The sequence below is a fragment of the Microcaecilia unicolor genome, chromosome 4 (genome assembly GCF_901765095.1).
Source record: "Microcaecilia unicolor chromosome 4, aMicUni1.1, whole genome shotgun sequence".
NCBI classification, from domain to species: domain Eukaryota; kingdom Metazoa; phylum Chordata; class Amphibia; order Gymnophiona; family Siphonopidae; genus Microcaecilia; species Microcaecilia unicolor.
Genome location: NC_044034.1, coordinates 162,671,878 through 162,697,088, shown reverse-complemented (window position 1 = coordinate 162,697,088; position 25,211 = coordinate 162,671,878). Strand labels below are relative to the sequence as shown.

General features: G+C 45.2%; 1 protein-coding gene across 2 annotated transcripts in view; it reads right to left on the bottom strand.

The window, feature by feature from the left end:
- TSPAN18 (tetraspanin 18) overlaps positions 1-25,211 on the bottom strand; it is a 243,113-nt gene that overhangs the window by 183,532 nt on the left and 34,370 nt on the right. Inside the window, exon 1 of one of the 2 annotated variants that reach the window (XM_030199479.1) lies at positions 6,976-7,097. The exons of the other annotated variant lie outside the window; for it this stretch is intronic. The gene's annotated coding sequence lies outside the window, so the exon portion shown is untranslated. Of the gene's footprint in view, positions 1-6,975; positions 7,098-25,211 lie in introns of those variants that run through there. 2 annotated transcript variants of the gene reach the window in all.

Here is a 25,211-nt window from a genome sequence, read left to right as displayed (position 1 = left end):
TTAGCTCATGCTAAGCTTTAGTAAAAGGGCCCCTAAGTCTTTGTTTAGTAGCAAACAGGTTGGTTTTTCAAGCTATCCCTAGTGAATTTGCATGATAGATTTGCATACATTGGAGATGGTGGGCATGCAGATTTATCTCATTCGTATTCATTAAGGTATCCGGAAAACCCCTAGAGGACCCTCAGAGAATATCACTGCCCTGTTTGAAGGGGCTTTCCGCTTTAAGGATATAGGGTGTTTTATTCTAGTGGACGAAATGCAGTTTGAGCTGGTGGAGCTGATGCCTGCTTCCAGGATAGGATGGGTTTATATGATTCTTGCTATAAGGGGTAAGGTTAAGGGTAATGCATTTGATATATCGCCTTTCCAAAGCAATTTATATATATTATATACAGGTACTTTCTCTTTATTTACTGGGTTCACAATCTAATTTCTGTACTTGGGACAGTGGAGGGTTAAGTGACTTGCCCAGAGTCATAAGGAGCTGCAGTGGGAACTGAACCCAATTCCTCTGGTTCTCAGCCCACTGCACTTAGGCTGCAATCAGAATAAATAAACTGATATCAGTGCACAGGGAGAAATCAAATATTTATGAACATTACAATACAATTGTTATATTTCACTATTATCCTAAAATATAGTGCAGTGCGGATAACAATTCTAAGAAACTAGCAAATATGCTAGGAACAGTATAACATATAATTGAATAACATAATAAAAACCAAATCCATTCAGTCAAAAACTACGAAGTCTTTAGTTTTCTCCTAAAAATCACTTATTAAACTAAAACAGGGAAACACCCACAAATTAGAAAAATGGAATTCAATGTTTGCTGATCTCCAAGCAAATGCACCAAGCTCACTAGATTTCCTGTAGTTTTGCAAACAGATGTTTACAACAAAAAGTTAAACACAAACCACAAAAAATGGCGGAAGATGAACCAAAACAGACCAGAAAAACCATAAGGAGTAAGAGCACCAGAAACGTTTAATAGGACCTATTAAACTTTTCCGGTGCTCTTACTCCTTATGGTTTTTCTGGTCTGTTTTGGTTCATCTTCCGCCATTTTTTGTGGTTTGTGTTTGATTTTACGGGAGATTTGGACTTTCCTTTTGTTTGTTGTACAACAAAAAGTTGCCAGTTCACACATGTTGGCAGTGCAGTACGGCCCTCAGACGTGAACCAAAAACCCCAAACTGATTCTCTCCATTTACCAGGGCCTCTGAGAGGGGGTGCAAGGGTGGGGGGAATTCTCGGGGTCTGGCCTCCGGGGGGGGGGGGGCGACAGGGGGTCTCTCTCTCTCCTGCTCCTAATGGAGCCTGAATGATCACGTCCTGACAGGAGCAAGAGAGAGAAAACTCCGGTGCTGGGCTCCCCTCCAGCACTGCTCTTCGCTCCACCTCTACCGCCATGCGGAGCGGCTGCTTTTCCCCTCAGGCGCATGCTCGGTTTTGAAATCAAGCATGCGCAATGAGAGAAAAAAGAAGCCGCAGGGGTAGGGCAGGCATGGAGTGAAGAGCAGTGCTGGTTTCTTCCACTGGCAGGGCCTCGGGATCCCCACCAGCTCCAAGGTATTTCAGTTGCGGCAGCGGTGATCCTGGGGGGGAGAGGGCAACAGCAGCAAAAATCTGGGGGGCGGTGGCGGCAGCAGCCCTGGCCCGGCTCAGTCTCTCAGCAGCCCTGCCATTTACCCAACCAGAGCTTTGACTTCAAACAGTTTCCTTAACCTCCCTGTGTTCAAACTTAACTGTTGAAACCATGTAAATGATCTTGTGCAGAGCTGCATAGACTGGAATTATGCAAATAAAATATTAAGTTTAAATCCTGATATTCCAATTCAAAACGTTGCTGGAGTCCTGTGAAGTGCTGAAGGATGTGCAGAACCTTCTCATAGGACTGGAGCAGAACGCAGAGTATTGGAAAGCGAAGCCTGCACTCAAGAAAGGAGATTTTTTTTAACCAGGTAATAACCAAAATTGCATGCTTTTTACACTCCGAACTGTAAAAATGTGGGGTCTATTGACCAGAGACAGTGGATCTTATTCTCAGTTGGAAGGGTGAAACAAACCAGTCTCCGGCCTACCCCCAAGCCCTCTAGTGCTGATGCTACGGCAAAATATTGGTAGAGCTACAGCCCCAGCCCCCCCCCCCCCTCCGCCATTCTGCTGCCAATGTTATTTACTAATGTTTTTCTCCTATAAGACAAAAAAAGACCTAAGAACAAAACCTAAGGAACCAATCACTAGATAAGCTGAGCAATCCTCTGACACAGTAGCTTTAAAAGGCTGATTTGTGCTACCCAAAAGTACCAGAAGTACAGACATCAGTGTTCACCATTCATCACAACAAAGTAACATGAAGCAGGTGTATCAACATCCTAAAAGAACAGCAACATCAACAGAAGGATCTTAAATTGGCTTTATTATAGCACTCTGATCCAGGGGCGTAGCCAGACACCCAATTTTGGGTGGGCCTGAGCCCAAGATGGGTGGGCAGAAGAACCCCGCCTCATCCCACAGATGATGTGGTCTCTCCTCTCACCTGCATGCCATATGGTCTCTCAAATATCCTCCCTCTCCCGCATTCCTTTTAAATAGCAGATTTTCACCGGCAACGGGCAGCAACTAATGATGTTGGCTCCATACCCTTCCCTCTGATGCAACTTCCTGTTTCCGACTAGGCAAGAATACATCAGAGCGAAGGCTGTGGGGCCAGTGCGAGCAGTATGCATCAGTCACTGCTCACTGCAGGCGAAGATCTGCTATTTACAAGGTATGCAGGAGGGACAGTTGTTGGGCGTTTTCGGCTGGTGGGGCTTGGGGATCCCTGCCAGCCACATTATAGCTATGCTGGTACTGCCCACCCAAGCCCACCCTTGGCTACGCCACTGCTCTGATCACCAAATATTTAAGTTTCACTAGATCGTTTGCACAAACAAAATATGTTCTACAAATTCTTTACAGTTAAAGGCGAGTTGGACTCCAAAATCGGAAAGAGACTGAAATATGACAAAGCCCAGAAGTGCTGCACCTACTGGTAATACATGAGTACTCTGTTCTCTGTGATGGTGATCTCCGGTGAGAGGTTTGCAAGTGAACTACACAAACAGCCACCTTTGGGGAAAGGGAAGCGAGGCCTTGCACACTGACACCGCATTTCTTACAAGCTCTGAAAAAATGAACAACTATCTTTAAAATATGAGCACCTACTTACTAACCAGGTCATTTCACAACTCCCATGAGTCTCAGGGCTCCTCTCTGACTCCGAGGGATGTGCATTTGGTTCATTAATGTGCCTTAAAATTTTTAGTGTGGGCTAAAATGATTTAAGTTGCACTAACTGACAAATGTATACATTTTAAGTCAGTTAGGGGCCCTTTTACTGCAGAAACATGTTAAAGTGTTTTGAGGTATTTTGCCTGTTTGGTGCACTAACACGCACATTACTGATTTTTGAAAAATATTTTTCAGAAGGGGCATGTGATGGGAGGAGAGTGTGCATTCCTGCATTATCCATCTAGCGTGTTATGATTGGTGCATGCTAATTGGATAATGCAGAGTTATCAAGGGAGTACTTTGCTCTTCTAAAAGCACTCCTGTGTTAATTTTTTGCAGGTACTGCATGTAATGAGAACATTAGTGCACAACCTGCAAATTAAAAAAAAAAAAATTAAAAACTGTGCTAAATCTGGGCTTAGCATGCAGGAAAGTCCCATGTTAAGATGAGTTACGCACAGATTTTACTACACTTTAATTAAAGGGCTCCTTAATGCACATTAGGAAGACACATAACACACATTAAAAATCTCGATTAAAACAAAAGTGTGAAACCAAAAAAAGTACCCAAAAACTTAGAGAAAAAAGCTAAATGAACCAAATCTTTTTGGACAGTGCACTACCTACTGACTCCTAATACCATCTAGTCTAAATGCATTTATTTATTTTATTAGGATTTATTTACCGCCTTTTTGAATTCATTTAACATGGTGTAGAGCAAGAATAAGTCAAACATAAGCAATAGACAATTACACATACAAATATTAAAATAGCAATGCAAAGTATGGCATATATATAGTATACTACTTACAATGTTAACACAACATGTAATAAAATATTTTAATAGACAACATAGGGTGTAAAAGCACAGATGGAACATACAGGGCTCCTTTACAAAGCTGTGTCGGTGATTCTGGCACAGCAAATGCAATGAAGCCCATTCAATTCCTATGGATTTTGTCACATTTGCCGCACGGGAATTGCTAGCATGGCTTTATAAAAGGAGCCCTTAGATAGATAAGTAAGATATATAACTTGTCAAAAAAAAACCCACATTGATTAAAAATAAACAGATCTGCAAGATTATAATACACTATAAATTATATATGATAGTCAGCTGTTATTCCAAAAACCTTGGTGTCCCCTTCCCCCAAACTTTAAGGAACATTTAACATTTGGAATAAAACACAAAACTGGAAGCCTCTGAAGAATCCACTCCATGTTTCTATGCCACAGGGAAATGAACAGAAAGCAATATGGTTTGGAGGAAACACAGTTAGTTAAACACGAACCCTTCCAAGTAACCAGGAAGCTGGGAGTCCTGTTAAATCCCTCATCAGCCCCTCAGCTGGGAAATAACTGGCTTTAAATGGATTCCTCCCAGTTATCTTTTCACATTCTTACTTCCAGCAGCAAGCTTCCCACTGGGACAGTGAAAGGTGTAAGATGTAGCCCTGACTCTGAACATGCAGGACTAGGCTGAGCCAAACCAATCTATTTCCACTTTCCCTCTGAGACCACCACGCTTCATTCCAAGCCAGAAAAGCCCTTCCGCCATAAAACTTTTCTCAGGCTTTGAGGCTGAGACTTGTATTTTAGGATGATCTTTGCCTCTATATTTGTATACATTAGTTCCTTCCCCTTTTGGGAGTGGAGGAGTAACCTAGTGGTTAGTGCAGCAGACTCTGATCCTGGGGGACTGGGTTCAATTCCCACTAATATGCAAAACTGCTTTAAATGTAGTTAGAAAAACCACAGAAAGGCAGTATATAAGTCCCATTCCTTCCCCTTTTGTGGAGGATGGGGGTGTTTATACATGCTAACAAACAATACTTACTCCGCAATCTATTCTAGGAATTGCTCCACTTTCTGACCTTTCTAACAAATTTTTAACAACTCTTTCTTGTGTTTACCAGCTTTGCATTGTAGTCCCCTCTCTAATCTTCTGTAAGCTTATTTGTCTGTATTTGTTCTTTATTCTAATGCTCTCAGTTGCTCCTGTCACCAAGCCAGAAATCTATCACCAACAGACACAATACTGAACAACACCAGAATCCAGGAATGTTCTTTGTTTCGTGTCTTCTGTGGACTGTAATTTTTTCTTATCATTTATGTATTAGTTTGGCAACCCATGTCTCAGTTGGCAGGCCAAGAGAATTTGATGAATTTCGAACATGTACTGTGGTGTCAGGACATAGAAATGTTGCCATGGGACAAGGGCAGGATTAAGGCATAGCCAGCAAGGTTGGTATGTGCTGTTGGGGGGGGGGGGGGCGGTGGAGAGAAAACCAGAGCCACCACTACCCAAAGGGGTCTTTCTATTCTTCTCATCCCCCTTTGCATTGTCCTCCAGTCAGCAGGAGGAGTTCATGAGCAGTGCATGTTCCCCACTGGTATTCCACAATGCAAGGCCCTATTTATGGGAGTTTAAAAATGAATATATATTACAATGGGGGAGGGGGAGCAGGGAAGGGATGTGGGGCCATGCAGAGACTCACTGCCTCATTTTCATTTACACCAGTCAGTAGGGGCTGAAAGGCAGGACAGAAAAGTAGGGTCATTATCACAGGGTTACTCAGTGGCACGGTCAGCCCTGGGCAAATGCACTTGTTTGCCTAGAGTCCACCAAAAGGCCTGTCCAGAATCAGTCTTCTTCCAGGCTGATATATGTCCCAGATCTCTTCACCCACCAAGAGCTGGCTGGTATCCCCAGTCTACATCTGTCATTGATGACTGTCCACAGAAACTTCTTTCTCCCCCTGTTAAGTCTTCTGCTTCTTTTTCCTTCCCTGTACCTGCTGTTGTCATAATCTCCCTGCCTCTCACTGCCTCCTTTCTGCTCTGCTGCTTTTACTGTTTAAGAAAAGGCTTCAAGGTAATGTTGGATTTTGCAGAACCAGAGGAAAGTTGCAGGGACCCAGGCCAGGCAGGACCTTTTCCATCCCCTGTGCTGCAGTAGCTGACACCTTACTAGGGATCTGCATTTGTTTGAAACGACTTAGGAAATGTAAACCTTTCCCAGGTCCTTTTATGCTGGTCCCCACCCCACCCCATTGTTTCTTGTTGAAACAGTGCATATTCACCAAAAGTGTGCACTATTTGCAAAGAGGGTACACTCTGTCCTGATAATGTACACATGCACTATTGGGAAACAGTGAGCCCTCTTTGCAAATAGCTCGCACGCTTCCTGATGACTGCACACTCTTTCGGAAGAATGCACACTTTTTCCAAGAGTGTGCACCCGTAACAACAAAAAGGACAACATGTACATTTTCAGACTGCCCCCTCTTTCGTCCCCCCCCCCCCCCACCCCACCCCACCCCACCCCACCCCCAACACACATCTTACTGCCACCCAGAGCAAAGGCTGCCTCCTGCGGGGATGAAATTACGGTAGAGAGCAAGAGGGGGGAGAAACTGGAAGAGGATACCCAAAAGAAGCCGCAGTGGGACATTTGTATCAGTTTGGGGGGGATATGTCTCAATGTTCTGCTTTGGACAGCTTTATGTTGGGATCGGATGTGTTTTGTATTAGTGAGAAGAGTTCTATTTTGTTATGAATTTGTTGTAAATTCCTAGTGGTGCTTATTACTAATAGTGGTGCTATATCAAGAAATAAAATGGAATGGAATTAACCTGGGATACTAGGGGAGCGGGTAGGAAGAGGGGGTAATAAAGCAGAGCTGGGGCTAGCACTCACCGGCTGGTCCCTGAGCAGCTGCCGCTGGGTCTGGCTTCTCCTCGGGCTGTCTCTCTCTCCCGGTCCCCGGTGACCGTGTCAGCTGCGGAGCTTCGCCTTTTGCAGGGAGAAGGTCCGAGTTTGCCGGACTCGGAGTTGTGCAGCCACTGAGAGCCGAGAGCTGGAAACCAAATCTGAGCTCCGCCTCCTCCTTCACCCCCCCCCCCCCCCCCCCCCACCCCCTTTCCCCGCTTGTGTGTCTCTTTCCAGATCTAGCACTTTGGCTGTCTCTAGATCCGTCCCTTACTTTCCTCATCCGGTCTTGTTTGTCTCTCTCCATCCCTTTCGTGTCTCTGTTCCTTTGTGTGTTTATCCATACGTGTCTGTCCGTCTCCATTTCCCTGTGTCTCTTACTATATCCGTACGTGTCTGTCCCTCTGCACGTCTGTGCGTCTCTGCCTGTATTTATCTTCATGCCTGGTTCCATGTGTCTCTCCCTCCTCCTACCTCTACTGTATCTGTATCTCTCTCTCTCTCTCTCTTTCTCTCAGTCTCTCTCTCTCTCTTTACTATATCCGTACGTGTGAATCTGTCCGTCTGCACGTCCATGCGTCTCTGCCTGTATCTATCTTCATGCCTGGTTCCATGGGTCTCACCCTCCTCCTACCTCTCTCTCGCTCTCTCTCTCTCTCTCTCTCTCTCTCTCTCTCCTACTATCCGTACGTGTCAGTCTGGCCCTCTGCACGTCCGTGCGTCTCTGCCTGTATCTATCTTCATGCTTGGTTCCATGTCTCTCTCTCTCTCTCTCTCTCTCTCTCTCTCTCTCTCTCTCTACTGTCTCTATTCCTTGTCCCCTCTTGGTGGTCAGTAGATGCTGTTTGCTTCTCGAAGTCTCCCTCCAATTTTTTTTTTTTAATTTTGATATCGACGTGGGATTGGAGGGAAGAGGCACCAGACAGCTCGCTTCATTCAGATCACGCTATAGTCCCATCATCCGCTTATATGGTGGCAGAAGCTGGCGAGCAGGCTTTTAAACTTTTTACACATCCAACTGGAATCAACAATTAACAATGACAAGTCCACTCCAACTTTCAGAGTCCGATGCTGGTTCTAATGGTACCAGCCCACTCCTTCTCCTTTCCCACTGATCCAATGACTGACAGCATTTAAAGGACTAGTGAAGGTAAATCTAAGGGTTACCTGGCTAGTCGGAAGGAGAAAGTGAGGGGGCTTGGCAAGAGCTTAAGGAAGCCTAAAGGGTTAAGTTAGATTCAGTGTATACCAGGGGCGTAGCTAGGTGGGGCCACATGGGCATGGGCCCCCACAGATTTAGCCCTGGCCCCCTCTACTTTCGACCCCCCCCCCCCCCGCTGCCGACACTCCTCCGCCACTTTCGACTCCCCCCCCCCCCGCCGCTGCCGCCAGGTACCTTTGCTGGCAGGAGTCTCCAACCCCTGCCAGCCGAAGTCCTCTTCAGCGCCGGTCTCCGGCGCATTCGCTGATCTATTTCTGTGACTCACAGAAACAGATCAGCGAACGTGCCAGAGACCGGCGCTGAAGAGGACTTCGGCTGGCAGCAAAGGTACCTGGTGGCAGGGGAGGGCTGGCAGATGTGGGGGGGGGGGGGGTCGGCGGCACCAGGGGGGCTAAAATGTGCCCCCCCTCACCTCGGGCTCTGGACCCCCCTCCCGCCGAAGTCTGGCTACGCCCCTGGTGTATACTTGTTTCACAGTGGGGGACTCACAGTCTGAAATACACAACGGCCTGGGAGAAAATGCATTTGGTGAACATTGGGACCCTTTTACAAAGGTAGGTAAGGGACTACTCACACCCAGCGCATGCCAAATCAGCATTACTGCCCAGCTACTGTGTGCTCTGGGTGGTAATTCTGTATTTGGCATATGCCAAAAACACATGGTAGAAAATATTTCCTATTTGCTACCGCATGGCGCTTGCCAAGCAGTAAACAGAAGGGTGCGCACTGCATGCCCACCGCCAGGGTAGCATGTGAGACCTTAGGTGGCGGTAAGGTCTCAGGCCAAAAATGAACACGTGCTAGTTGTTATTTTGCTGCACATCCATTTTCTGGTCCCTTAAATAAAGGTCCTTTTTCCAGGACACGGTAAAAACTGGCCTGCCACGTGCTTAAAAGACACGCTAGCACTGCCGCAGGCCACTTTTTGCTGCGGCTTAGTAAAAGGGCCCATAATGCTTGAGGTTTTTGGAAACATTAAGTGGCATTTTAAAGATGAACAGCTGTTTCAGTCACCTGGACATTTCCTCAGCACATCCCCCTTTGCTGTCTGGAACTCCAGGTAAACCTGAAGTGTGTGACAACAGCTGGAAATGGCTATAATATTTAGGACATATCTCCCTTTCTGCAAATACAATATATTGGACATTGTGCACTGCCATTAACCCACTTGGGGTTATTGCACAAAGCATTAGTGCAAGTTTTACTCCAGACAGCCCAAAACACAGCTGCCAGGCTGATATTCGATAAAACACGATTTGATAGCGCTAAACCTCTCCGATTAAAACTGCACTGGCTCCCAATCAAGGAACGCATTACCTTCAAAATCTGCTCTTTGGTCCACAAGATTGTCTACGGTGATGCCCCAGGATTGACTTGATAGATCTTCCGACCAGAAGCAGAGCGTCACGTACTTATTTGAGCCTCCACTATCCAAGCTGCATTGAACTCAGATACAAATCAGCCTATGCATCCAATTTTTCTTACTTAAGTACACAAATGTGGAATGTACTACCAAAGAGTGTGAAAGCGATTCACGACCATCAAAACTTCAGGCGATCATTAAAGACCTATCTGTTTTGCAAGGCCTACCCTACCGACCCTGCTTAAATGCCTCAACTCTGCAATGCATCAATACCTTTCATCGCATTGGACATTATCTATTCCTTTATTTCTTTTCCCTTTTTGTACCTGTTTACTCTAACCTTACCTAACCCTTATTTTAAATTTTATTTGTTTAACATCTACCGGACATGGCGATCGCCTTTACGGTATTATGTAAGCTACATTGAGCCTGCTAATGGGTGGGGAAATGTGGGATATAAATGTTACAAATATATAAATAGGACTCTGTGCATTAAACCAAGAGAAAAGGCTCCTGCACAATACCATGTGGACAAGGAGGGACATGCATAATATTTCTGTGAGGGAGGAGGGATTCACAAGTGGACTAGGAGGGGCATGGGTAATTTTTCCATGAGGGAGGAGGGATTCACAAGTGGACTAGGAAAGGAGGATCATGCATAATATTTCTGTGAGGGAGGAAGGATTCACTGGTGGACTAGGAGGGATATGTTTAATATTTTCATGAGAGAGAAGGGATTCACAAGTGGACCTGGAGGGGCATGCATAATATTTCCATGAGTGAGGAGGGATTCATAAGTGGGAATCATTTTATAAGGCATTTTCTGCATGTAAAATATATACACATAGAACTACAGTGGTGGGGAGGGGGAGCTTGTTGGATTGTATTTTATAAAGGCAACATAGTTGCCAGTAAGGGAAAGGGAATGGGACTCATATACCGCCTTTCTGTGGTTTTTCCAACTACATTCAAAGCGGTTTACATATTATATACAGGCACTTATTTGTACCTGGGACAATGGCAACCAGAACATGTGCAAATGCAACACACACAAATCTAAACCTGCTCTACCGAGGTACTTGTATAACCAGGCACCTGAATTTAGGTGCCCTGAGGTTTTAGAATCCTATTCCATAATGCAGGGGTTCTCAAATCGAGTCCTGAAGGTCCATAACCCAGCCTGGCTTACAGGATTTCCACAATGAATAGGAGATCTATTTGCATTCACTGCTTCCACTGCATGCAGATAGATCTCCTACATATGCATTGTGGAAATCTTGAAAAACAGGTAGAGTTGTGGACCTCCGGGATTGGATTTGAGGACCCTTGTTAAAATGGAATGAATTTGCTTTCGATTAGCTTTGATCATAGGAGTATTATTGCCCCATGCTGTTCCGGTGCTAATTTTAGAGCTCTGTTTGGAACTGCACAGGATTTTTAATCATATGGTTTTGGGAGCAAGATGGTGGCATGAAAGGAGCTCAGTGAGGCTGCTCCTGGACTCGCGCTAATCTCGTATTAAATTTGAAATATTTTCTTGCTTACCGGATGCCTAAATGGAGAGGCACACAGTGTTCTAGCCCCGCAACACCTGTTCTGCCGAAAGCGGGGCCCATGGATCACTTCACTACCCCAGGACCCTCTGGACGCTGTGATTCTTCGTTGCTGGTGGGAGCAGTGGGAGGTGAACTGTTCCCACAGCTTGAAGTCGACAGCTCATTCAGCCCAGAGATTAGGAGGACACCGCCAATGCCTGCAACCGAGCAAGGAACGTCTGAACAGGGTTTCCCACGGTCTGAAGAGGTCATGGTTCTCCCTAAAGCGGGGGAAGACCCGAGCAGCGGATTGCCGATCACCCCCATGGATTTGGGCGTGACACAGCAAGGCAGCGGTGCTTCTGTTGCAACAACGCTGGGGAAGGAGTCGGAACCTTTTGGAGTTTCTTCGACTGAACTATCATTATTGAGTAAGTCTTTTTTACCAACCAAACCTACAGTTATAACACTGGAAGTTATTTGGGAAGCCCTATTGGGATTAGAGACATCTTTTTCCCAAAAATTGGTCTCAGTTATACAACAAGTTCAAATACCTCATGAGAGGATCCCTACCTTGGAAAAGAAAATTTCTGCAATTGAAGAAAAAACTGAAACTAATAGCAAAGATATAAAATATTTTTAACAAATTCAAACAAATATCATTAAAGAAAACAAATGGCTGCAGAGTAAAATCGAAATATTAGAGAATCAGCAAAGATCAAAAACTTTACGTTTAATAAACTTTCCAAGACAGGTGTCTGTAGCACCTTTAATAACTTTTTAAAAATATGTGTTTGAAATATTAAAAATACCAGAACAAGCATATACTCCAATTGAAAAAAATGTATTACCTACAGCCTTATAAAAAGGAATCAACTGACCAGCTTGTGATTGAAGGAACTGAAGTTGTTTTTGAGACTTTAAATCTTACGCAAATACTTGAGAACGATAATGCTGGGGTAAACTAGCAACGCTTATTGTGACTTTTGTATTGCAAACAGATAGAGGCTGGATACTTAAACAATTTTTTCGACATAGGGAGGAGACCTTTTTGGGTTGTAAAATTCGAATATTTCCTGACATCTCTAGAATGACCCAAAAGAGGCGAAATGATCTAAAAAATAGGGTGTAGCTAAGCCATACAATATCAATATGGTGGCAATTCTATAAATCGGCACCAAGAATTAGGCATCTCGAAGCCATGCGCTTACCGTCATTTCTATAACGGCATCTTGGCACCAAGATTCTGTTATAAAGTACTAGTGTAAGAGGGCACTGGTGAGCCTAAAGATAAGCACCAACAGTTACGCCAAGTCAATGGCAGTTATAACTGTTGACACCAAATTGTGCCGTGAAGCGTACACAACATACAGGGGCTCATTTTCAAAACAGAAAAAAATCCAAAAACCAGCAAAAACAGCAGATAGGGCTTTTTTTTTTTTGCCAAAATGTCAAAATTGCTATTTTTAAAACTCATTTTAAGACATTTTTCTATGTAGTGCATCCAAATCACAAGGGGGCATGTTGGGGGCAGGATCTGGGTATTCCCTAAACTTGGACATTTTTCTGCCATAACGAAAAAAAAAAAAAAGCAAAAACATCCAGGGCTAAAAGTTGGATTTATGGTCCAGATCTGTTTCAATCATGACTAAAGTCACAAAGAGACATAGAGGGACATAATCGAACGGCGCCAGCCAAATAGATGGTCGGCGCCGTAAAGCGGCGCCACGACCATATTATCGAAAAAAAGATAGCCGATAATACGGTTGGAGCCAGCCAAATCTCAGCATTTGGGATGGCTTTAGAGATGGCCGGCATTGGTTTCCGGTGATAATGGAAACTAATACCAGCGATCTCAAACCCAGACAAATCCAAGGTATTTGGTCGTGGGAGGAGCAAGCATTTGTAGTGCACTGGTCCTCCTCACATGCCAGGACACCAACCGGGCACCCTAGGGAGCACTGCAGTGGACTTCAAAAATTACCTTGGGTGCTGAGCCCCCCAAATCCCCCCCCCAAAACCCCACAACTCTACACCACTACCATAGCCCTTAGGGATGAAGGGAGGCACCTACATGTGGGTACAGTGGGTTTGGGGGGGGGGGGGGTTGGAGAGCTCCCATTTACCACCACAAGTGTAACAGGTAGGGGGGGATGGGCCTGGGTCCACCTGCCTGAAGTGCACTGCACCCACTAAAAACGGCTCCAGGGACCTGCATACTGCTGTCATGGAGCTGGGTATGACATTTGAAGCTGGCATAGAGGCTGGCAAAAAAAATGTTTTTTAATTTTTTTTGGGGGGGGGGGGGGGGAGGGGGTTGGTGACCACTGGGGGAGTAAGGGGAGGTGATCCCCGATTCCCTCCGGTGGTTATCCGGTCAATTGGGGCACTTTTTTGAGGCTTGGTCCTAAAAATAAATGGACCAAGTGAAGCCGGCCAAATGCTCGTCAGAGCCGGCCATCTTTTTTCCATTATCAGCCAAAGCCGGCCATCTCATAACCACACCCCCATCCTGCCTTCCATACTCTTCCGAAACGCCCCCTTTAACTTTGGCCATCTCTGCGACAGAAAGCAGTTGGAGCCGGCCAAAATCAGCTTTCCATTATACCGATTTGGCCGGGTTCGGGAGATGGCCGGCCATCTCCCGATTTGTGTCGGAAGATGGCCGGCGATCTCTTTTGAAAATAAGCAGGTAAATGACCAGATGACCACTCGAGGGACTAAGGCATAATCCATCACTTACCCCCTTCCACCCCCAAAAATGTGAAAGAAACAGTACATACTATCCTCTGTGACAGCTTCAGATGTTATGGCCAGTCCTATAGGAACAGCAAGCAGGTCCCTGGAGTAGCCTATTGGTCAGTGCACTGTAGATAAGGGGACACAGGCCCATATCCATCTCTAACTCGTACACTTGTGGTAAAAAGTGTGAACCCTCCAAAACCCACCAAAAACCTACTGTTCCTACATATAGGTGACACCTTCAGACATAAGGGCTATTGTAATGGTGTACAGTTGGGGTGTACTAGGTTTTTGGTGGGTTTTGGAGGGCTCACCTTACAATATAAGGGAGTAAGGGTGAGCTGTGTACCTGGGACCTTTTATGTGAAGTTCACTGCAGTGCCCCACTGCTCTGCTACACGTTGCTGCTGCCATCTGTTGACTGCATTGCCGGCTGAGGTTTAGCTGTTTCTATGTGATTTCTTGTAAGCTTATCTAGTGATCTCCTACTCCTGAGGCAGGCATGTTTAGCCGAAACACCACTATGTAAAGTCTTTAGCTTATATCAATAAAGAATGTTCTCTTCCAACTCCTGAGTGTCCCATGGTTTGTTTCTGATGAGTTGCCATCCGTTTCCCACTCCTTCTCTTTGCATATTTCACTGTGGGATCCTGCATTCTTCCAGCTTTGTAGATATTGTGCGTGTGTTATAAATAACTTATACACCAGAACTCTGTCCCAGCTCCACCTTTGATCATACTTATGCACAGCACAGGTATTACATACTTATATGTTTTTTAAGAAGCCATTTTTCACTTGTAAAAGTGAAAGGGATGGGGATTTGATATACCGCCTTTCTGCAGTTACTTATTTGTACGTGGGGCAATGGAGGATTAAGTGACTTGCCCAGAGTCACAAGGAGCTGCAGTGGGAATTGAACCCAATTCACCATCAGGCTACTCCTCCACTTCAGACATGGAAAAACCTTTCTAAAATTATCTTCCGTACCTGGTATTTTGGCATCAGCACCTACTGGATACGTTATACTGTCAGTGGCTCAATGAGGGGAATTATCAACATGGGCTTCTGTTAAGTCGGGTTATTTTACCACAAATCAGGTTACTTTAGCACAGGGTCTCATTTTATGCAATGTGCTAAAACAACCCAATTTGTGGTATAAAATATCAGTAGCCCACATTGACAACGTCTCCCTTGAATGTTTATGGTTTTTTCCCCCAGCTTTTCTCCTCCTCAAACCACTCCTTTTTAAAATTTTTGACTTAAAATGCTGGCCATTTTGCAAATTAAAATTATAGATAGAACTGCCAGACATTTTTTTAAAAGCATTTATGCTTGCAGAGGTTGGGGCCAACCTCCTGAGTGCTTTTGAATATGGGCCTGTTTGTCCACGGGTTAGGAGGGAGGCACATGCGGGTTGGCTGCTAAACTGTGGGTTGGAGGGATTTCACAGGTTCTGGAATGGATCACGTCTTTATGCTGGCCCGGCATTGTTTGCAGCATAATGCAGGGCAGATGGGTAGGGAAAAGCACTCTGGGAAGTGGGAACTGCTCCCAGATTATAAGGCCTGGCTAGAGAGAGAGAGAGACTGGGGGAGCCCCAGGAGCAATCTGGTCTCCTTAACAATTAAATATAAATGAAAAACTCCTGAAACAGAGGGAGTAACAAACAGCAAAAAGCCCATCAGAGTAAATAATAAAGGGGAGCTCAAGAATACAGGTCAGCAGCTTTTGGGGGAAGACAGAGGAAGTTATGAGCAGAGAAAGAAAGAAACAAACCAGCTGGAGTGACAATCTCTGAAATAAGACAGTGATATCTGATGGGTAAGAGCAGATAGGGCAAGCAGAACACCCTGCCAAAGTCCCAACACATGTTGCACTACATCAAGGGTGTATTGCAAGGGCCAAGCATATGGAGCCTTCAGGGAGATAGGACTGAGCTGCAGCAGTCAGCCAAAACACGCAGCCCTCTAAAGCCAGTCTCGGCTGCCCATGCTGGCATCACCAGCTCATCATTATGAATAGTATTAGTATTCCTGTATTTTACCTGGCTGTTTAACTCTTTATATGACCTTTACCAAATCATTAGATCTCCCTGTGCCTCAGTTTTAATCCTGCTCTCTGTAAGGTTCCCTACCTGCAAGTGAGAGGATGGTGTATAAGGGAATCTTCCTCTAGTCTCAGTCTAGCAGTATAGAAGAATGGACTGCCAGACCCCTAGCCACTATGATTTTCTTTCCTTGCTGAACTTCCTATAGGCGGGAGTCATTCTGTGCCAATTTCTAGTCATGAGGACAGAAGCCACCCGTGTTCTACTGGCACCAGAAGGAAAGATCCTGCACTCGGATTCTGGGCTCCATCTTTGATGACACATGAAGGAAAAAGAATCTGAATTTTGTATCCCAACAGCATGAGACCAAAGTGACAGAAGGTTGCAGTTCTCAGAGTCTGATGTTTAAAGAGTATACCAAACCCACAATAAGAGAGAGACTCACCTTGGACAATCCTGGTAAAGAATGTAACAAAGATTTTGTTTAATTTGAAGGCTAGCAGTAGTCATTACCTGCTCTCTGCTATGTCTACATTGCACATGCGTCCTGCTATTTATCACGTGCTAGCAAGCATTCCCACTCTGTAACCTCATTTTCTTGCTCCTCTCTGGTCCTTGATGGAGGTGCAAGACGACGAGACATGGATCTCTCTCCGTGCATCCATTTAGTAAACCAGTTGAATGCTGCTGCTGCTGAGTGTCAGTAATGCACAGTGTAATATATTATTATTAGGGTTTATGACAATAAAGTTGAACTATTAAGCATCAATAAAAAAAAAAAAACCTGATGCAAAAAAAAATGGTGTTTAATGGATAAAACCTGGAAAAAGCACCACTTCTTCTTGTATCTTCTCATTCGCCCCTTAACTACTTTGCATCCTCCACTATGATTTTGTCTTTTCCATGTTGATATAACATCACAATAGCTGATTCTACCTCCACCATGAAAATACTGATATACACCCTCAAAAACCAGTATTTGCCATTCAGTTACTTTCACGGACAGATGGAAAGAGGGTTAAAGAATAAGGCGGAGGGCCGAAGTGCATACAGCCGCCCATAACATGGCACCGTGCACCCACGCCTCAGCTGTGAGGGGGAGGGGAGAGTGAACTGCGATAGCTGGGGAGCCATGGTGACCGGGAGTTTTCGTGCCATGAGGGGCTCCCTGCCCTGAAGAAGGGGCTGGAGTCATGGGCTTAAAGCTCACACCTTCAGACATAAGGGCACACTCCTTCTTTCTTCCCTGGGGACACGAACAGGAGCAGCCTACCCTCCCACCCATCCCTTGATCTAATTATTGTTTATATTATATTGCATGTCGCAGCTTGGAGGGCGGGAATACCAGAGCCTGAGTGATTGGAGGAGCGCTAATTCATCAAGTTACGGTTTGGTGCAGATGGGTTCACTGCACATGGGTTGGACGCACCTTGCTGCACGGTGGGAGAGTCCTGTGCACTGCATATAGCACATTTGGCAGTCTTGCTAATGGCAGGAGACTGGGTGCTTTCATTGTAGCTTGTTAAGAGCTTACAGTGTGGCTCGGGTATCCTGTTTTTGATTGCGTCCAAGTTGTTTCCACTTAATCCAAAGTGAATGTGCTATTTATTAATTTGTGTTCAGAGTATTAAGGGGCTGGGAAAGGGTGTCATGGTTGCCTATGTTAAGAGCCTTGCATGGGATACAGCATTAGTGGGAGAGGCAAGATTAGAACTTGTGTCCTGGTGCTGAAACACCCCTCCACATTGCTAAGGAGCTGCCCACAGGGGCAGAAAGACCACCAAACAGAGCTCTGTCTCCAGTAAGAACTGCAAATACAGATGGTCAAATGGAGAAAGCATTGAGTAACAGTGCAAATCATCATCTGTCCGTTCTCTTGAGGCTAGAGTAGCAGACTTGGTGGAGCCGAGGGAGAGAGAGAGGTACATAGAGGAGACCTACAGGGATGTTGTAGAGAAGTCACACCTCCAGTCTGGTAGCTCCTGTGCTACCTTGGAGGAGAGAGGTCTCCTAGAAGGAGAGCATTACCCTGGTGAAGTAGGAAGTACTCCTGTAGCCAGGACCTGCCCACCAGGGAATGTACTATCCTCTCGCACTGATGATATGTCTCCAAGTGCTGCCCGGGAAGGAAAGGTTAGGACAGCTGTTGTAGTTGGTGATTCAATCATTAGGTGTATAGATAGCTGGGTGGCTGGTGGATGTGAGGATCCCCTGGTGACTTGCTTGCCTGGTGCGAAGGTGGCAGACCTCACGCGTCACCTAGATAGGATTTTAGATAGTGCTGGGGAGGAGCCGGCTGTCTTGGAACATTTGTGGGTACCAATGACATAGGAAAATGTGGGAGAGAGGTTCTGGAAGCCAAATTTAGGCTCTTAGGTAGAAAGCTCAAATCCAGATCCTCTAGGGTAGAATTTCTGAAATGCTACCCGTTCCATGCGCAGGGCCCAAGAGACAGGCAGAGCTCCGGAGTCTCAATGCGTGGATGAGACGATGGTGCAGGGAGGAGGGGGTTTAGATTTGTTAGGAACATGGCAACATTCTGGGGAAGGGGGAGCCTATTCTGAAAGGATGGGCTCCACCTTAACCAGGGTGGGACCAGGCTGCTGGCATTGGCGTTTAAAAAGGAGATAGAGCAGCTTTTAAACTAGAAACAGGGGGGAAGGCCGACAGTTGCTCAAAAGCGCATGGTTCGGGATAAGGTATCTTTCAAAGATATCACCAAAACAGGGAAGATAGGGTATCCTGATAGTGAGGTTGCAAAAGAGACCGTAGTAGATCAGGTGTCCTTAAATAAAAATAAAAATCAAATATCAAATATTTATCAGTAGCATGTGCCATGAGACACATACGAGATTGGATCGCAGAGACCAATGACTTTTCGGACAGAACAGTGGAGGGTGCTTTGATGCCATCTGCACATCTCAGTTGGCTATTGCACACAATGCCTGGAAGACGGGTTCAGGGCATAAGGAACAATCCAATGCTGCGGTCATCCAGAGCGGCCTGGAGATGGCTCTGCCGGAGGCATGGATTTTCTGCAGCGAGCACCCCATATCTGCCCCTCAACCACAATCCAGACTTTATAGCAGGTACCGAGTCGAGAGGGTTTCGGCACTGGACAATACAGGGGATAAAATATATAAGCCAATTGATAACAGAGGAAGGAACTATCAAACCCTTTACCGAACTTAGACAGTCATTTGGATTAAAGCACACTGACTGGCTTGCATACTTACAGATAAAACACTACATTACCTCCTTGGGGTGGTCTAATCTGACTGAGGATGTGCGGGATGTGTTGAGCGAAGCACTCACCCTAAACGCTAGCACTGCAGTGCCATTGCGCTTTCACCACAGATACCTTAAGGATACGACCGAAGAAATAAACTTCAAGAAACTCATAGATCAATGGACAGAGGATTTACAAATTACCATAACAGAGGATAGATTTCGTCAGCACTTCACATCCATTCAAAGGAGAGAGACATTTCCAAGATACTGGGAATTACAGTATAAGTTTGCCTTAAGACTTCACATATCGCCAAGGAGGGCATACAGAGCGAGGTTGGATACAAAAGGAGCCTGCCCTAAATGCGCGCAGGGCCTGGCCACCTTAGCACACATGTTTTGGCAGTGCCCAGACATCACCAGCTTTTGGACACAGATCATCCTAACCGCATCTCGGCTCTGGAAGAAACCTGTTCCAATTTCAGAGTTGATTCTATTTGAGGACTTTCAGCTGGAGGATAGACCCCCAGCAGGCTTGCTACAATTCTTACGCAAGTCAGTATTGATGGGGAAGAAAGTGATTCTATTGTATTGGAGAGAGGTGCATGGACCCTCGGTGTCAGTGTGGAGAACACACATGATAGACTTGGTACGATTGGAGAGATGTAGCTTGCAAAAGGCCTCATTTGCCGAGCAACGACAGTTTAAATATACGTGGCAGCGTTTTTTGATGACACTCCATCCAGTGGCACGCAAACGACTAACTTTCTCACCGGACTAGACTCATGATAAAGGTTATCAGAAATGGGAAGGGGGGAGGGAAGGGGAAGGGGAACTGGGTGGGGGGGAAATTGTTGTAAATGATGACATGAATCTGCAGTATTTGTATTTGTTTCTTTTCTGGTTCAATAAAATGTTTTAAATATAAAAAAAAAATAAAAATCAGACAAACGATTGCAAATTAATACTGTCAAGTACTAAGCATCATGTAAATAGGAACAACAAACATACTTTGAAATATCTATATGCGAATGCCAGGAGCCTAAGAAATAAGATGGGAGAGTTAGAATATATTGCACTAAATGAAAAATTAGATATAATAGGCATCTCTGAGACCTGGTGGAAGGAGGATAACCAGTGGGACACTGTGTTGCGTTCTCGAGGGCCTTGGCATTCTGTCAGGTCCTCGAGGCAGGACTGGAGTTCGTGAGCCCTTGGGCCACTGCCGTGGAGCGGCAGCAGCAGGCAAGACCACCTCGGGACTGGAAACACAGAAGAGCAGTACTGGAACTCTGGACTGGAGTAGTACAAGGCAGGCAACTACAACAGACGAAACAGGAACAGCTTCACCTGCACTTAGCCACCGTTCCTCCGGAGTTGAGCTCCGAAGTGCAGGTGGCCAGCAGGACTTGCAGGATAAGGCAGGAACGGAAGATCCAGAGGACTTACCCTGGGTCTAGGAAACACGAGGGAGACTGGACTAGGAACTAAACACAGACAGGGTGCTGCTGCACAGCCACTAGCAAGACCCAGAAGACAGACCAAGGAACAGAAGCTTAGCAGGAGCAAGGACTAGGGCAGCATACACACTAGGCAGAACGGGGATCCGGGAATACCCACAGGTGGAGACAGGATACAGGAATAATCACCCAGGAAATACACACTAGCCAGACAGATACAGGATTCAGGATATACCCACAAGATATACAAGCAGGGTAGGCACACAGGCTAGGCAAGACAGGGTTCAGGGTAAAGAGAGCAAACCAGGAATAACAGGCCAAGGGTCTTGGGCAGGCAGCACAGCAAACAGAGTAACCAGGAAGAACAGGCCAAGGGTCTGAAGCCACAGCTGTTCCACACACTGACTGGGGAACCCACAAAGGCTGAGGCTTCGCTTACAGACAGAGAACAAACCCGGACAAAGGCTTCACCCCAACCCAGGGTAAGCCAGGAGCAGAGGCTTCACCCGAAACACAGGGTAAGCCAGGAACAGAGGCTTCACTCCAAACACAGGGTAAGCCAGGAAGGACCTGCAGTCCACAGACAGACAGTGGCAGGGAAGACCCCCCCATGGAAGGCCAACAGAGACACAGACACAGAAAGAAACTGGGCTGGAACCCAGAGAGAGGCTAAGCAGTAGTGCAGCAGACACTTACTAACCTGACCAGGCCTAAGAGCATAACACTTATGCAAAGGCCCTGACTGCAAGCACAGCACTTCCTAATGAAGGCTCTCACTGAAGTCACCAGCAGTAGGACAGAAGCAGGAAGTACACTGACCCCAAAGAGAGGCTTGACACACATAGGAAGTGAGCCCACAGGAAAGACAAGCAGGAGCCATCTTGGAAGCTGGCACAGAGCCGGTGGCAGCCATCTTAGATGCTGGCTCCCTAGAGAGGCATAGCCCACACAGGTGAGGTCTAGTGAAGCAATCAGCACAGAGACTAGAGACAAGACAAACACAGACAGAAGCCAGCAGAGCTGCTGACCCCCAGAAAGAAGGTAAGGCTGAGGGTGGTCACAGCCACAGATGTGACACACTGTCATACCGGGGTACAAATTATATCATAGTGATAGGGTGGATCGAATTGGTGGAGGGATAGCATTGTATATTAACGAGAGCCTTGAATCAAATAGATTGAAAATTCTGCAGGAAACAAAACACTTCTTGGAATCACTGTGGATTGAAATTCCATGTGTAAAGGGGAAAAGGATAGTGATAGGAGTGTACTACTGTCCACCTGGCCAGGATGAACAGACGGATGCAGAAATGTTAAAGGAAATTAGGGACGCAAACAAACTGGGCAACACAATAATAATGGATGATTTCAATTACCCCGATATTGACTGGGTAAATGTAACATCGGGGCATGCTAGGGAGGTAAAATTCCTTGATGAAATCAAGGACAACTTTATGGAGTAGCTGGTACAGGAGCCGACGAGAGAAGGAAACATTCTAGACCTAGTCCTTAGTGGAGTGCTTGATCTGGTGTGGGAGGTAATGGTGCTGGGGCTGCTTGATAACAGTGATCATAATATGATCGGATTTGATATTAGCTTTGAAGTAAGTATACGTGTAATCAAATATGTTAGCGTTTAACTTTAAAAAAGGAGACTATGATAAAAAGAGAAGAATGGTGAAAAAAAAACTTAGAGGATCAGCTGCGAGGGTCAAAAATTTACATCAGGCGTGGATGCTGTTCAAAAACACCATCCTGGAAGCCCAGGTCAAATATATTCTGCGTATTAAAAAAGGAGGATGGAAGACCAAACGATAGCCGGCTGGTTAAAAAGTGAGGTGAAGGAAGCTATTATAGCTAAAAGAAAATCCTTCAGAAAATGGAAGAAGGAACCGACTAAAAATAATAAGAAACAGCATAAGGAATGTCAAGTCAAATGCAAAGTGCTGATAAGGAAGGCTAAGAGGGACTTTGAAAAAAAGATTGCGTTGGAGGCAAAAACACATAGTAAAAATTGTTTTAGGTATATTAAAAGCAGGAAGCCAGCAAAAGAATTGGTTGGACCGCTACATGACCGAGGAGCAAAAGGGGTGATCTGGGAAGACAAAGCCATAGCGGAGAGATTAAATGAATTCTTTGCTTCGGTCTTCACTGAAGAAGATTTGGGTGGGATACCAGTGCCAGAAATGGTATTCAAAGCTGACGAGTCGGAGAAACAATGAATTCTCTGTAAACCTGGAGGATGTAATGGGGCAGTTCTACAAACTGAAGAGTAGCAAATCTCCTGGACTAGATGGTATTCATCCCAGAGTACTGATAGAACTGAAAAATGAGCTTGCGGAGTTATTGTTAGTAATATGTAATTTATCCTTAAAATCGAGTGCGGTACTGGAAGATAGGAGGGTGGCCAATGTAACGCTGATTTTTTAAAAAGTTTCCAGAGGAGATCTGGGAAATTATAGACCATTGAGTTTGACGTCGGTGCCGGGCAAAATGGTAGAGACTATTATCAAGAACAAAATTACAGCGCATATTCAAAAGCATGGATTAATGAGACAACGTGGATTTAGTGAAGGGAAATCTTGCCTCACCAATCTACTACATTTCTTTGAAGGGGTGAACAAACATGTGGATAAAGGTGAGCCGGTTGATATTGTGTATGTAGATTTTCAGAAGGTGTTTGACAAAGTACCTCATGAAAGACTCCAGAAGAAATTGGAGACTCATGGAATAGGAGGTAGTGTTCTATTGTGGATTAAAAACTGGTTAAAAGATAGAAAACAGAGAGTAGGGTTAAATGGTCAGTATTCTCAATGGAGAAGGGTAGTTAGTGGGGTTCCCTAGGGGTCTGTACTGGGACTGCTGCTTTTTAACATATTTATAAATGACCTAGAGATGGGAGTAACTAGTGAGGTAATTACATTTGCTGATGACACAAAGTTATTCAAAGTCGTTAAATCGTGGGAGGATTGTGAAAAATTACAGGAGGACCTTACAAGTCTGGGAGACTGGGCATCTAAATGGCAGATGACTTTTAATGTGAGCAGGTGCAAAATGATGCATGTGGGAAAGAGGAACACGAATTATAGCTACATCATGCAAGGTTCCACGTTAGGAGTCACAGACCAAGAAAGGGATCTAGGTGTCTTCGTTGATGATACGTTGAAACCTTCTACTCAGTGTGCTTCTGCGGCTAAGAAAGCAAATAGAATGTTAGGTATTATTAGGAAAGGAATGGAAAACAAAAATGAGGATGTTATAATGCCTTTGTATCGCTCCATGGTGCGACCGCACCTCGAATATTGTGTTAAATTCTGGTCGCCGCATCTCAAAAAAGATATTGTGGAATTAGAAAAGGTGCAGAGAAGGGCATGGGACGACTTCCCTATGAGGAAAGGCTAAAGCGGCTAGGGCTCTTCAGCTTGGAGAAAAGGCGGCTGAGGGGAGATATGATAGAGGTCTATAAAATAATGAGTGGAGTTGAACGGGTAGATGTGAAGTGTCTGTTTACGCTTTCCAAAAATACTAGGACTAGGGGGCATGCAATGAAGCTACAATGTAGTAAATTTAAAACAAATTGGAGAAAATGTTTCTTCACTCAATGTGTAATTAAACTCTGGAATTCATTGCCAGAGAATGTGGTAAAGGTGGTTAGCTTAGCGGACTTTTAAAAAGGTTTGGATGGCATCCTAAAGGAAAAGTCCATAGCATTATTAAATGGACTAGGGGAAAATCCACTATTTCTGGGATAAGCAGTATAAAATGTTTTGTACTTTTTTGGAATCTTGCCAGGTATTTGTGACCTGGATTGGCCACTGATGGAAACAGGATGCTGGGCTTGATGGACCTTTGGTCTTTCCCAGTATGGCAATACTTATGTACCCTTCTCCCTAGAAAAAACATTCCCTTATCTGCTGGCTACAGTCTCACAGCTTCCTGCCAGTTCTAGGAAAGGAAAACAATGAAACTCCAGACCCTCCGCCCTGTCCTGGCTCTCTTCTCCACCAATTACATTCCAAGGACCAGATTTACAGAAAGGAGGAGAGGGAGTTTTCATTCTTGTTGTAAAACCCTGGTCTCTCACATGTTCAGCTCAGGGAAGGTGTTATCCTGGGTCAGATCTCTAGGAACCTCTTCCCCACTCATCACCTTTCCTGGTGGGATAGCAAGTGACACAGAAGAAGGGTTGTAAGACTCAGGACTTTGTTTAATGGGCTCTAATCTCCACCTTGATATTGGCCCTCCATGTTCCTTTATACAAGCCTCTTTGTTTGTGTCCCTTTTGGATAATGATAGTACAAGGGGGAACTTGTACAATTATTTATTTGGATTTTGCTCACACCTTTTTCAGTAGTAGCTCAAGGTGAGTTACATTCAGCTATACTGGTTATTTCTTTGTCCCTGGAGGGCTCACAATCTAAGTTTGTACCAGAGGCAATGAACGGTTAATTGATTTGCCCAAGATTACAAAGAGCAGCAGTAGGATTTGAACCAGCCATCTCTGGATGTCAAGACAGTGCTCAAACCTCTAGGCCACTTCTCCACACTAAACAAACACCTCCATTTAGGTACTGTGATGTGAACCCAGAATTAACTTGGATAGGCCCTTCCACGCACCCCCCCCCCCC